We start from the raw sequence: 14,556 nt of genomic DNA on the forward strand, positions 1-14,556 counted from the left end.
CCCCTGCCAAGCAGGAAACACCATCAGAGCACTCCTGACATATGGTTGTCAAGCCTCTGCTTAAAGACCTCCAAAGAAGGAGACTCCACCACACTCCTTGGCAGCAAATTCCACTGTCGAACAGCTCTTACTGTCAGGAAGTTCTTCCTAATGTTTAGGTGGAATCTTCTTTCTTGTAGTTTGGATCCATTGCCCCGTGTCCGCTTCTCTGGAGCAGCAGAAAACAACCTTTCTCCCTCCTCTATGTGACATCCTTTTATATATTTGAACATGGCTATCATATCACCCCTTAACCTCCTCTTCGCCAGGCTAAACATGCCCAGCTCCCTTAGCCGTTCCTCATAAGGCATCGTTTCCAGGCCTTTGACCATTTTGGTTGCCCTCCTCTGGACACGTTCCAGTTTGTCAGTGTCCTTCTTGAATTGTGGTGCCCAGAACTGGACACAGTACTCCAGGTGTGGTCTGACCAGAGCAGAATACAGTGGCACTATTACTTCCCTTGATCTAGATGCCATACTCCTATTGATGCAGCCCAGAATTGCATTGGCTTTTTTAGCTGTCGCGTCACACTGTTGGCTCATGTCAAGTTTGTGGTCAACCAAGACTCCTAGATCCTTTTCACATGTACTGCTCTCAAGCCAGGTGTCACCCATCTTGTATTTGTGCCTCTCATTTTTTTTTTGCCCAAGTGCAATACTTTACATTTCTCCCTGTTAAAGTTCATCTTGTTTGTTTTGGCCCAGTTCTCTAATCTGTCAAGGTCATTTTGAAGTGTGATCCTGTCCTCTGGGGTGTTAGCCACCCCTCCCAGTTTGGTGTCATCTGCAAATTTGATCAGGATGCCCTTGAGTCCATCATCCAAGTCGTTGATAAAGATGTTGAATAAGACCGGGCCCAAGACAGAACCCTGTGGCACCCCACTAGTCACTCTTCTCCAGGATGAAGAGGAACCACTTATACCGAAAACAGAGACTGAAAAGACTCAACTTAAGAACTACCGTCCCATATCCTTATTAAATGTGGATTACAAAATTTTTGCTGATATTTTGGCTAAGAGGCTGAAAAAAGTACTGATTGAAGAGATTTAGATAAATTTATTGTCATTGTCCGTATATACACAGTATACACAACAACGAAAATCAAACACCCACCCAAAGACCGGGTTCACATATACATTTGCACGTATCTCCGACACTCTCATCCTATTCAAACATAATCTATAAAAACATAAAATCCAGAATATAACATGACCTATTAAGGCATAACATAACCTAAAACATAACCTAAAACCTATCTCATTCCTTCCTACTCTCTGCTTGCTAAACCTTGCAGCTGGCCCTGAGATCATTATTTAGTGCAGTCAGAGCTCTTGGATAGAAACTATTCAGAAGGCGTGTGGTTCGTGTTTTCATTGTCCTATATCTTGTGCCCGAAGGCAATAGTTCAAAGAAGTTGTGAGCAGGGTGGGTGGGATCTCTCAGGATATTATGTGACTTCTTCAAAATGCGAGACGTGAAGATCTCATCCAGGGTTGGTAGTCGGAGCCCAATAACATTCTGGGCAATTTTAATTGTTCTCTGTAAAGCTTTTTTATCCGTTTCAGAGCTGCTCCCATACCACGATAATATACTATAGGTTAAGACACTCTCAATGGTACTATGATAATAGGACAGAAGTAGGTGCTGGGATAGATTCAGTCCCCTGAGCATTCTCAGGAAATACAACCTCCCCTGCACCTTCCTCACAACCATATTAATATTTGCAGTCCATGAGAGGTCCTCCGAGATATAAATGCCCAGGTATTTAAAACTACCAACCCTCTCCACTTCCTCGCCATTTATGTGCAATGGTAAAAATACACTTTTCTTTCTCCTAAAGTCAATTATGAGTTCTTTGGTTTTTTTGGTGTTAAGCATGAGATTATTTTCTTTACACCATTTCATAAGGACCAAGCGGGTTTTCTGCCGGGAAGACATTTATCTGATAATCTGAGGAACGTAATTGACATTTTGGAAAAGTTAGAAGTGAATATAAACACTAAAGCAGTTTTGATATTCGTGGATGCAGAGAAAGCCTTTGATAATATATCTTGGAGTTTTATGAAAAAGAACTTGCAGGGTATGGGGGTAGGCCAAGGTTTTGAAAATGGTATAGGTGCAATATATTCTGAACAAAAGGCTAAATTAATTGTAAATAATGTGGTTACGGAACAATTTAAGATAGAAAAAGGAACACGACAGGGGTGCCCAATTTCCCCATTGCTTTTTATATCGGTCCTGGAGGTTCTGCTCAATATGATCAGAAGAGACCGGCAGGTTAAAGGTATACAGGTCGGAGCTAAACAATATAAATTGAGAGCATTTGCAGGTAACCTAGTTTTGACGTTACAGGAGCCAGAGTCTAGTACCAAAAGAGTATTAGAATTAATTCAAGAGTTTGGTCAGGTGGCAGGATTTAAATTGAACAAATTAAAAACTAAGGTTTTGGAGAAAAACTTAACATCATTGGAAAGAGAGAAGTTCCAGAATGAAACAGGTTTGACTGTGGTTAAGAAAGTGAAATACTTGGGGATTAATATGACAGCTAAAAATGGAAATTTGTTTAAAGATAACTATGAAAAATGCTGGACGGAAGTTAAAAAAGATTTAGAAATTTGGTCAAACTTGAAGCTTTCCTTGTTAGGTCGAATTGCTGTTATAAAGATGAATGTATTGCCAAGAATGTTATTTTTGTTTCAATCATTGCAAATTTTGGACAAAATGGACTGTTTCAAGAAGTGGCAGAGAGACATTTCTAGATTTGTCTGGCAGGGCAAGAAGCCCAGAATAAAATTTAAAATATTAACTGATGCAAAGGATAGAGGTGGATTTGCCCTGCCAGACTTTAAACTCTACTATGAATCAGCGGCATTTTGCTGGCTGAAAGAATGGCTGCTTCTTGAGAACACAGACATTTTGGATTTAGAAGGTTTTAATAACGTTTTTGGGTGGCATGCATACTTGTGGTATGACAAGGTTAAAGCACATAAAGCATTTAAAAATCATATTGTCAGAAGAGCATTGTTTAATGTCTGGATAAGATATAAAGATTTACTTGAAAATAAAACCCCAAGGTGGTTGTCACCGATGGAAGCAAAGGCCCAGAAAAAGCTCAATATGGAGGCCAAATGGCCGAAATATTGGGAAATTTCGGAACAAGAAGGAGATAAACTGAAATTACAGAGTTTCGAGAAATTAAAAAGTAAAGTGAGAGATTGGCTCCATTATTATCAGATAATGGAGGCCTACAATTTGGATAAAAAAGTTGGCTTCCAGGTGGAAAATACTAAACTGGAAACAGAACTGTTAGAACCCAAAACCAAGATTTTGTCAAAAATGTATAACTTGCTGTTGAAATGGAATACTCAGGATGAAACGGTTAAATCTGTCATGATTAAATGGGCACAAGATGTTGGACATAATATTAATTTTGCTGACTGGGAACAGTTGTGGACCACCAGAATGAAATTTACGGCATGTAATGTCTTAAGAGAAAATATTATGAAAATGATTTACAGGTGGTACATGACCCCAGTCAAGCTCGCAAAAATCTATCTATCATTTGCCCGATAACAAATGTTGGAAATGTAAAGAAATGGAAGGTACATTCTTTCACCTTTGGTGGACGTGCCCAAAGATTAAGGCTTTCTGGGAGATGATATATAATGAACTGAAAAAGGTATTTAAGTATACCTTCCTGAAAAAACCAGAGGCCTTTCTCCTGGCCAATTGGTGCCAAAGAAGGACAGAACTTTTTTTATGTATGCAACGACAGCAGCAAGAATACTTATTGCAAAGTATTAGAAGACGCAAGATTTGCCCACTTTGGGAGAATGGCAGATGAAGCTGATTGACTGTATGGGACTGGCAGAAATGGCTGGCAGAATCCGTGACCAGGGAGAAGAGTCGGCAGAGGAAGATTGGGAAAAATTTAAGGACTATTTACAAAACTATTGCAAAATTAAGGAATGTTGAATGATGTTGGATTGAAATTAAGCGGTTTTCAGCTGTAATGGTAAAAGGAATTTGATAAAATGGTTTTCTATTATTCAAAGTTATAATAATCTAAGAAAATAAGGTTTTTTTTCTTCTTTTTCTTTTTAAGCTGTAATGCTTTGAGATAAGGATTTGCTGTATGAATAATCTGAATTGGATATACAAGAAGGGGAGGTATGAGGAGGTCGGGGAAAGATGTTATGAGAAAATAAGCTGTGAAATTTATGTGTTTTGGGTTTTTTTGTTCTTTTTTCTTTTTGTTTGTAAAAAATGGAAACTCTAATAATTTTTTTTTTAAAAAAAGAAAGAAACCTGCAAAAGCATTGCTGTCAACAAAAGCCGCATTTTCAACGGAGAACGCTTTTGTTCTTGACACGGGATGCACACAGCACATGACATCGCACAGAGATCTGTTTTCAACATTTAAGAAGCAAAGCTTCACTGTGAAACAGGCCAATGGCCAGGAGCTGAAAGCGACCGGGTTTGGAACTGTGCATCTTGAAAGTCTGAACTTGACTATAAACAATGTGTATTTGGTTCCTGATGTAAAGTTCAATCTGCTGAGTGTTTCGCAGATCACAAAGAAAGGACTGACTTTGTCCTATGATAGAGAAAGCTGCAAAATCTTCAAAGATGGAGAGCTGTATCTTTCTGCCAGAGAGAAAGATGGGCTGTATTTGTTGACTTTTAATCAAAATGATTGCATAAATTGTAATGCATCTGAATCTAACATGATTTCTTTCGCAGGTGTGTAGAATCATAGAATCATAGAATCATAGAATCATAGAGTTGGATGTTGGAATTCTGCTCGGGTCAGAGGAATGTGCCACAGCGTAGGCACCGGCAGATATTCCTGTCGACCTCCCCGCGTCTCCACTCTGCTGATAAGCAGGCGAGGTCCCGGCGATTCATCTCAGATGTGTGAGAGGAACACACTGATCTCCCTCTCTCCCCTTTGGTGTCCCCCAGGAGGGGAAAGAAGCAGACAGAAAACTATTTACATCTTTTATTTCTGTCTCTCATATCCGTACAGAGAAACACGTCTGCACTCGACAACAGCAAGAAGAAACTCCACCCATGTACTTCCAGTACAGGTCATATGACACACACACTGAGCTAACATCCGGTGCTCAGTGGACTGCCCCTTTGCTTCCATGGCAACAGTCACAAACATCCTGTCTGGCTTTCCAGCCACAAGCAGCTGACTGAGCTGCTGGAGCCTTTGCTTGCTGCAGCATTGGTGCTTTATGGTAACATTGGAAGAGACCACAAGGGCCATCGAGTCCAACCCCCTGCCAAGCAGGAAACACCATCAGAGCACTCCTGACATATGGTTGTCAAGCCTCTGCTTAAAGACCTCCAAAGAAGGAGACTCCACCACACTCCTTGGCAGCAAATTCCACTGTCGAACAGCTCTTACTGTCAGGAAGTTCTTCCTAATGTTTAGGTGGAATCTTCTTTCTTGTAGTTTGGATCCATTGCTCCGTGTCCGCTTCTCTGGAGCAGCAGAAAACAACCTTTCTCCCTCCTCTATGTGACATCCTTTTATATATTTGAACATGGCTATCATATCACCCCTTAACCTCCTCTTCTCCAGGCTAAACATGCCCAGCTCCCTTAGCCGTTCCTCATAAGGCATCGTTTCCAGGCCTTTGACCATTTTGGTTGCCCTCCTCTGGACACGTTCCAGTTTGTCAGTGTCCTTCTTGAATTGTGGTGCCCAGAACTGGACACAGTACTCCAGGTGTGGTCTGACCAGAGCAGAATACAGTGGCACTATTACTTCCCTTGATCTAGATGCTATACTCCTATTGATGCAGCCCAGAATTGCATTGGCTTTTTTAGCTGCCGCGTCACACTGTTGGCTCATGTCAAGTTTGTGGTCAACCAAGACTCCTAGATCCTTTTCACATGTACTGCTCTCAAGCCAGGTGTCACCCATCTTGTATTTGTGCTTCTCATTTCTTTTGCCCAAGTGCAATACTTTACATTTCTCCCTGTTAAAATTCATTTTGTTTGTTTTGGCCCAGTTCTCTAATTTGTCAAGGTCGTTTTGAAGTGTGATCCTGTCCTCTGGGGTGTTAGCCACCCCTCCCAGTTTGGTGTCATCTGCAAATTTGATCAGGATGCCCTTGATAGGCCTTCCTGCCACACACCCAGTAAACGTCCTGACCATGGGCAGATATGGTGCCTGTTAGCAAGCGGGCCAGGCATGCAGTCAAATTGGAACCAGAAAAAGTTCCTGTCTCGGACTCAGGCATGTTTGTTGGGGCTGGGAAGGTACGATCACAGTGGGAAGTGCCCACATAGGTCTGAGCGTCACTGGCGTCATTCGATTTGTTGACACAAAGGCAGCCAGTGATCCGGTGAACCAGGAAAGGGACAGAATGATTCCATAAAGAAGAATGGTTGCCCAGAGGCTGGAAGGCAACAAGTGGAGTTGTGACCAAGGACTCATTCCAAGGCACAGGGAGGAGTGGCATTCCTCCCAGAGCATCTACAGGGGCCAGGGTGCAGACGGCACAATTGGTCCAATTCGCAGAGAACGCAACCATCTCGGCAACCTGAACCCACTTATTATTTGTGTGGTGGGCCCCCCACGATTGAAGCAGTTGTCTGGTCAGTGTGAGTGGTATTGGCATTTCTAAGGTCAAAGGCAACAAAAATACCAGCACGGGTACCAACAGTCGTATCTGAGCCATTTTATGCACGGGGAGGGGCTTAGGTAAGTGCCAGAGAGCGGGCTGGGGTGTAATTACGCTGAAAGAAAAGACCCACTAGACACCCCCCTCTGCAGGGGTGGCGTAAAGCAAACCAGGCCCAGGTACCTTCAATAAAGTTCAGTTATGCAAAAGGAAAGGAAAGAAAATGTCCCCTTTCAATCCACGCTGGTTGCAGGAGCTGGAGTGCAGTCTGGAGCACGTCTGGAAATGGTGAGTCGAAGCGGCTCTTGTTGATGCGGTGTAACAGTCCAATCCGAGAAGGCCTTCTTTACACGGGTATGATGTATCCAAGGAGCTATGCCGGAGACTTTAACAGCCGTGGGAGTAGAAAGTAAGACGATGTGTGGTCCTTTCCAACAGGGCTGGAGCGGCGTCTGGGCCCAATCACGTATCCAGACCTCATCACCCGGTAAAAACGAATGGAGGGGCTCAACCAAGGAGCAAGGCGTCCTGGCAAATTGCCACCTGTTGAGAGAAGAAAACACACGCGAGAGAGACTGCAAATAGTTTTCAATATGCATATCATGAGTTGAATGTGGAGATATCATTTGCACATAAGGCAGGGGCCTAGCAAACATTAATTCAAAAGGACTCAGATGAATATGCTTAGCGGGAATACTTCGAACGCGAAGCAATGCGAGAGGCAACATGCTAACCCAATTTTAGTTCGTTTCTTGGGTTAGTTTTGACAGCTGGTTTTTCAAAGTCCTATTCATACGTTCAACTTTCCCAGAGCTTTGAGGCCTGTAGGCTGTGTGAAGTTTCCAGCTTCCACCCTTCCTGTGTAAGTGCAGACAGCCACTAAGAGATCATGGTATAAGCCACACCTGGGCAGTTCAGTGAAATCAATAATTAAGTCCTCCATGGGAGCTGTCCCTTGATGTTGAATTCCGGAAGGAGGTAAGGGTCCTGTTCTGGGATTCTTTTTCTGGCAGAGAACACAACGCCTCCAGGCCTCAGACGCTAACCTTGGATCTATAGTAACTGCTCCCAAGATCTTTGGCCAGAGCATCGGGCCCCACGTGACAGGAGTCGTGGTACCGACGCACAACTTGGGGGGCTAGGGACTCTGCCACCCATAGGCAGTTGTCAGGTGTAAGATACCATCCCTCATCAGTAGTTGCCAACTTCTCAGCTTCTGCCACTTGTCGCTCCTGTGTGGTGTATGGTGGTCTAAGGCTAGTATCCACAATCTTCTCTGGTATCAGGGATCCCAGGAAGAGAGCAGGTGCCTCTTGTCTAGCTGCTTGTTTAGCTGTTTTGTCGGCTAGGCGATTGCCCCTGGCCGCATCACTTAGTCCAGTTTGATGTCCATAACAATGTATCACAGCCACTTGGCTGGGAGCCCATACTGCAGTTAAAAGATCCATAAGGGCTTGGGGGTGCTGCACCTGGCTCCCCTTTGACGTGAGCATGCCACGCTCCTTCCAAAGTGCTCTGTGGGCATGCAGGGTAAGAAAAGCATATTTTGAGTCAGTATATATATTAATGTCTATGCCTTCAGCCAACTGTAGTGCAAGCTGAGCGGATGAAGAAGGGGGAAGTGGGGAGGCTTCAATGATTTCCCCTTCCAGGGCTACTACAGCGTACCCCGCTTTTCGTTGGCCTCCCTCCAGAAAGCTGCTACCATCCACAAACCAGGAAGGCCAGGCAGGATTTGGCATGTCCTTCAAATCAGGTGTACTAGAATAAACTTCATCCATCACCTGTAAACAATCAGCTCAGCAATTGTCACCTCTGGGCACTTCCTGGAGTCCCTTTTCCAAGGGCAAAATAGCGTTGGAATAGAGGAAAATGGCAAAGGAGTTGATTTTATGATTTTTTAAAGCTAGGTAACTTACCTAAGCTGTCAAGTTGAAAGAATACATTCAGGCATAATATTTGTAACATTTAACAACTTTAAAGATGTGCCCCCCCATAATTTTCATAAGAATATGTCCAGCCAATATGTCCATCCTATGTCAATAACAAATTGTCGCTGTTTTTTGGTTGAATATATGGTATATGGACCTAAGAGGTATCTAAAGCCATTTGCACATAACATTTGCCGCAACCCTGTAATAGGAATTTTATGCTCTTAAATATATGATAATGTTCATAAGTGTACCAACCAAGCACATATATAGATCAGCACAGGAAGACACGCCTGGAACCTTTTTGGTTCCTAAACTGAGCAAATGTTTTCTCTGCAAGGTCAAACCGGAAAAGCCTCCCCATTGTCTTTTCCTTCACAAATCCTGTCTTAAGGGTATGTCTGTGTTTGAATAGGGTGTCAGCCTGTGACCTGGCCCAGGAACTAAGTATTTATCATTACAAAAGACTGGCCAGGCTCCCCAGGCAATCCAATCAAGGAACCTGCCAGACAGGAGATAAACAAAAAAGGGAGAAAAACAATATTAAAAATTCTATTTTGGACTGCCTTGTCTGTGATGTAGGTGTGATGTATCTGAGGGGTGGTCTTAGGTTACACCCCTTCTGTGATGTATGTATGATGTTCCAGGGGGTGGTCTTGGTCTACAGGGTGGCAATTTCAAAAGTCTTTATAAGGCCTTGCGCACCATTGTTCTGGGTCCTTCCTCTCTCCTGCAAGTGAGGGGAGCACCCTGTTGCAACAGTTCAATCAAGGCCAAGCCTACAGGCTGCTGTTTTGCTCCAAGTAATCCTAGTTGGTGTCTTTGTTTTCGTCCAAGGGAGCCCTCGGATTTTTCCGCTAACACCCCAGAGTCAAAATAAAAAAATTCCTTCCAGTAGCACCTTAAAGACCAACTAAGTTAGTTCTTGGTATGAGCTTTCGTGTGCATGCACACTTCTTCAGATACACTGTATGTATGTGTGTGTGTGTGTGTGTGTGTGTGTGTGTATGTATGTACAGTATGTGTGTATCTGAAGAAGTGTGCATGCACACGAAAGCTCATACCAAGAACTAACTTAGTTGGTCTTTAAGGTGCTACTGGAAGTAAATAGTGGAAATCTCAGGAAAGAAAGGGGGGGAGCATATAGGCACATGAAGTGGCAGAGATTCCCCTTGAAAGATGGGGCGAGAAGAGAGAAGCCAAGAGAGCCCCAAAGGCGCCTCCGTCTCTGATAGGCAGGGTGCTTTTATTATTCATATTATTACAGTGGAACCTCGGTTGTGGAACGCCTCCATTGTCGGGCGTACACTCCTGAATTAAAAAAAACACATTCAGATCTCAGGGTGTTTCACACCATAATATACAAGAGGAAAACAAGTCAATAAGTAAACAGCAAAAGAAGACCCCTCCCCTTATTCTATTCTGGACTCTCCTCCTGCCCCGTCCTGCTCCAGTGGCTGGAGAGATCCTGGAGCTTCACCGGAGGCCAGGCAGCAGCAGCAGCAGCAGCTGAGGAGCGTAGAAATGTCGGGTCAGAAGGGACCCTGAAGGTTATCTAGGGGGCTGGACAAGATTTTATTACTTATGTGCCTCCCATCTGACAGGGTTGCCCCAGCCACTCTGGGCGGCTTGCAGTAAAATATTTTAAAAGATGACCCTCGAGGTCCCTACCAATTCCTCTCTCTGTGTAAATTATTGAATGTGCCTACATGCCATTTTTTGTTTACTGAAAGCTCAAAGCAGCTTACTTTAACAGAAATAAACAAATCACATTGTTCCAAATCACAGAACACAATTAGGAGCACTGTGAAATATCAGCAACAGTGCTGTAAAACAGACAAATGAACCCACAAATCAGCACTAGAAAATGAACAGACTCAAGGAGGCTCCAAAATTTGTCCAGCCAGAAGCCTCCGAAAGAGAAATATGATTTCTGTCAAACAGGGAACTCCTGGCCAAACTTGTGGCTTCCCGTGGCCACCTACAGAAGGCAGCGTTCCCAAAGGGGGGCATCACAATGTTGTTTTATGGTTTTTTATCCCAACACCTTGTATCATCAGGAATCCCTGGTGGGCGGCTGCCCAGGCTTCTGAGACAAGGCAGCAGCAGAGGAGAGAGAAAGGTTTGGAAAGGAGCCCAGCCCCCTGCAATACAGTTGATAAAGCAAGCCTCTTGTGGGGGTTGGGCTAGATGACCCTTGGGCTCCCTCCCGCCTGGCCTGCGGAGCCCCCTGTGCCCTCTCCTCCCCCCTTGGCCCCTCACCCTCTCCCTCCTCCTTGCAGCGGCCATGGAGCCCGAGACGCGCAGCGTGCAGATTGAGTTCCCTCACTACGCCGCCGTCCTGCTGGAGTCGCTCAACAAGCACCGGCTGGAGGGCAAGTTCTGCAACATCGCCATCCACGTCCAGGGCCGCGTCTTCCAGGCGCACAAGAGCGTCCTGGCCGCCTCCTCGCCCTACTTCCACGACAAGCTGCTCCTGCACGACACCAACTGCATCGTGCTGCCCGGCGTCATCGAGCCGGACGCCTTCGAGAACCTCCTGCAGCTCATCTACTCGGGGCGCCTCAGGCTGCTCCTGGAGGCCCTGCCCAGCCACCTCCTGGTGGCCAGCGGGCTCCAGATGTGGCAGGTGGTGGACCAGTGCTCAGGCATCCTCAAGGAGCTGGAGGGCGGCGCCTGCCGGCCTTGGTCCAGCCGCGCCAGCGAGAGCCAGTCGCCCAGCAGCAGCAACTACTTTGGCTCCAGGGACGAGGCTGAAGCCGAGGCTCCTGGGCGGCGGCGGCGCACCTGCCCCGACGGCGAGGTCCTGAAGATCCGCGTGCCGCCTGACGAGGAGGAGGACGAGGAGGAGGAGGATGAGGAGCACCAGGCGCAGATCTGCAGCGGCTCCACCGACGGGCCGGCCAAGGCCGAGGAGAGCCGAGTCAAGGAGCCGCCCTTTGCCTCGGCCCACGAGGCCCCCAAGGTCTTCTACATCAAGCAGGAGCGCTTTGACGCTGAGGAGGCGGCCGCCTCGGCCTCGGTGCTGGGCGGATCCGGCAGCAGCTCGTGCCTGTCGGAGGCTGGCTTCTTCAAGTCTCTGGGCAGGCCGCTGGCCGTGTCGGGGCTGTGCCCGGCCGAGATCCAGGAGAGCGGCGAGGTCAGCTACCTGCTCCCTGGCGCCCCGGCGGCATCCTCGTCCAGCGGCCCTGGCGGCGGCTTCTCGACAAAGGCGGACTCGGTGGCCTTCCCCGAGAGTTCGTGGAAGCCCGTGGACCTCCATGGCAACGAGATCCTGGCGCACGCCGTGCACGGGCAGGTGGTTCACGCGCCCGTCAAGCTGATGTCTGCGCCCGACGGCAAGAAGTTTGGCTGCCTGTGCGGGAAGCGCTTTGCGGTCAAGCCCAAGCGGGACCGCCACATCATGCTGACCTTCAGCCTGCGCCCCTTTGGCTGCTCCGTCTGCAACAAGAAGTTCAAGCTGAAGCACCACCTGACCGAGCACATGAAGACGCACGGCGGCAACCTGTACGCCTGCGAGGACTGCGGGCGCAAGTTCCGCGTCCAGAGCTGCTTCCTCAAGCACAAGGAGATCTGCAAGGGGCAGGGCTGGGCCACCGCCTGCTGGACCTACAAGTAGAAGCAGGGGGGAGAGGCCCACCCAGAGATGGATGGAGGGATGGGAATCCCTGTGGACCCTCTTGGGGGCACGGAGGCGGGTTTGGGGGTCAGGGGGCCAGAGTACGTGTGGTGGGCAGGGCACCTCCCCCTGTGCTGGGGGGCGATGGCATAGACACGCCCAAAGACCCCCCTTCGCCAGCCCCGCCACTTTGGGGATCAGGCTGGCGTGAAAGGCAGGGAGCGAAGGGTTAAGCCCCAGGTGATGGGGAGGGGGGCTCCGTCAAGAGGGCTCTCCCCTTCCTGGACAGTCCCCCCTTCCCAGGCATGTAAGCTGTGGGGCCTTGTACAGGCCTGCTCTTCCTGCCCCACCTTCTTGGGGGGGAGTCCCTGCTGCCCCCAGGTGGCGTCTGCGCACCCCCCACTTCTCTGCCTCTGTCTGGACACCATTTAAAATCTAATTCAATGCACAATTTTGAAATCGACATTAAAACCCCGCCATTCACACAAACTGGCTGCTGGATGAGGACGTGGAAAGCTGCTCTCGTTCAGCCCCTCCAACGGCTCCAGGGGGGAGACGGGGGGCTGAGAGAGGCCTCCCCGGCTGCTGCCCTCCCTGGTCTTCCGGTGGACTGGCTCTGGACATGGAGGCTCCACTGTGGCCTTGCCCTGCTCTTCCTCTTCCTCCCTCACATCCATTTTGGTTGTTGGCCTGCACACGGCCCTGTGCCCCCCGGCCTCGCTGTGCCCCAAAGCGCGTCTGTCCCAGATCCCTGGGGCCCCTGGCGGCAACCCTCCCCGCTGTTCTGCCCTCTTATGATTTCCCCAGGTAAGAATGAGCTGCCCTGCCTTTCTGGACGCTGCTTCTGAGAGGACCTGGGCAGGGGAAGGGCTTGGTGGGCAGAGGAGCCCCTCGGGTTCCTCCTGCTGCCGGCCCAGGGGTCTGGCCCTTGGGGCTGCAGGGAGGGCAGCCGGCAGCCAGGGGGTCTCCAGCGCCCTTTTCCCAGAAGAGCTGGCAGGCTGCAGGTGCCCCACATGCCCCACAGCTGTGTGCAGAAGGACAGGAGGGAGAGGGGCTGTCTCAGGGGGAAGCGCAGGACTGTAGTGTGGCAGCAGGCGCTCAGTCCCCAGCATCTCCAGGCCACAGGTCCAAAATCCAGCAGAGCTGCTGCCAGCCAGTGTCAGCAGCCCTGGGTTCACCAGACCCAATGGCCTTGACTTTGTCTAGGGTGGCTTCTCCCCCCCCCCCTCCGTTCATAAGCTGGGATAACTCAGTGGAGCGCGAGATTCTTGGGTTCGAGTCCCACGTTGGTCAAAGAAGGATCTTGGGCTGGGCTGGGCTGCGTGACTCTGATGGTCCCTTCTGACTCTGGGATACTATGCTAACTTCCAAAGCTTCCCAGAACTGCAGAGGGGGAAACAGACTGGATATAGAAATACTAACTATGTTTATTATTTCATTCTGTATTCTGGGTTGGCCCATCCACTCTGGGCGGCTTCCAAGAGAGATGGAAGCAGAACCAAACGTCCCACCTTGAAAACTTCCCTGCACAGGCAGCCCCAAAGCTGTCTTTGCTATTAAATTGTGGGGTGGAGATTGGTAGGGAGCAGAGATCCTGGAGATGGGGCAGGACAGGTCTTTCCCCCTTTTCTTTTGAAAGTTTAGCTTAATTTATTACATAGAGAGAGAGAGAGAGAGAAGTGAAAAACACAAGGACACAAAAACCACGGGAGGGGCCCTCTCCCACGAAATGAGGTTCAGACCAGGGAGAAGATTCCCAGCAATATAACGCAACAATCACGAAGGAGCCCCTTCCAGCAGGGGGCGTCTTTTTGAGGAATGCCAGAGGCACAGAGGACCCCTGCAGCCGGATCAGGCCAGTGGCTCCTCTGGGTCAGCATCCTGCCCCAAAGGGAAGGAGCCCCAGAGGAGCGCCAGACTGCCGCAACCCTCTCCCCAGCGAGAAGCTACCCTTCAGACCCAGAGCTCCTGGCCACAGACGGAGAAACGAGCCATGGGGGGGGGTGGCCCCGATCCTCCGTTAATTTGCCTAATTGGTGGCCATCCCTGTCTCTTGTGGGAGCCAGTCCCATGGTTTGCACACGTCTGCCCTGTATCTTCCGGCATTCGGCCTTTTCAGATGTCGCCGGCAGGTTCTAGAGGTAAACCAGTCGCCCCTTGACTGCTCCCTGGCCGCCTCTCTCCCTGGAGGGCTTCTCTTGCTGGGGCGGCTCACTTCCACCATCCAAAGGCAGACACAGTTGAGGAAGGCGCCCCCCAGGAGAGGCTTTTGGCCTTGCAGGCAGTTGGACTAGATGACCCTTGGAGTCCCTTCCAGCTCCGTGATT

General features: G+C 48.6%; 1 pseudogene across 1 annotated transcript; it reads left to right on the top strand.

Annotated features, from left to right (window-relative positions):
- The first annotated feature begins 10,897 nt into the window (after window positions 1–10,897).
- LOC308578262 (zinc finger and BTB domain-containing protein 9 pseudogene) lies at window positions 10,898–12,514 on the top strand (annotated as a pseudogene). Its single transcript has one exon. The product of its transcript is annotated as a zinc finger and BTB domain-containing protein 9 pseudogene (transcript).
- Window positions 12,515–14,556: the final 2,042 nt, after the last annotated feature.

Source organism: Podarcis bocagei (genome assembly GCF_964188305.1).
Source record: "Podarcis bocagei genome assembly, chromosome: W".
Lineage (NCBI taxonomy): Eukaryota > Metazoa > Chordata > Lepidosauria > Squamata > Lacertidae > Podarcis > Podarcis bocagei.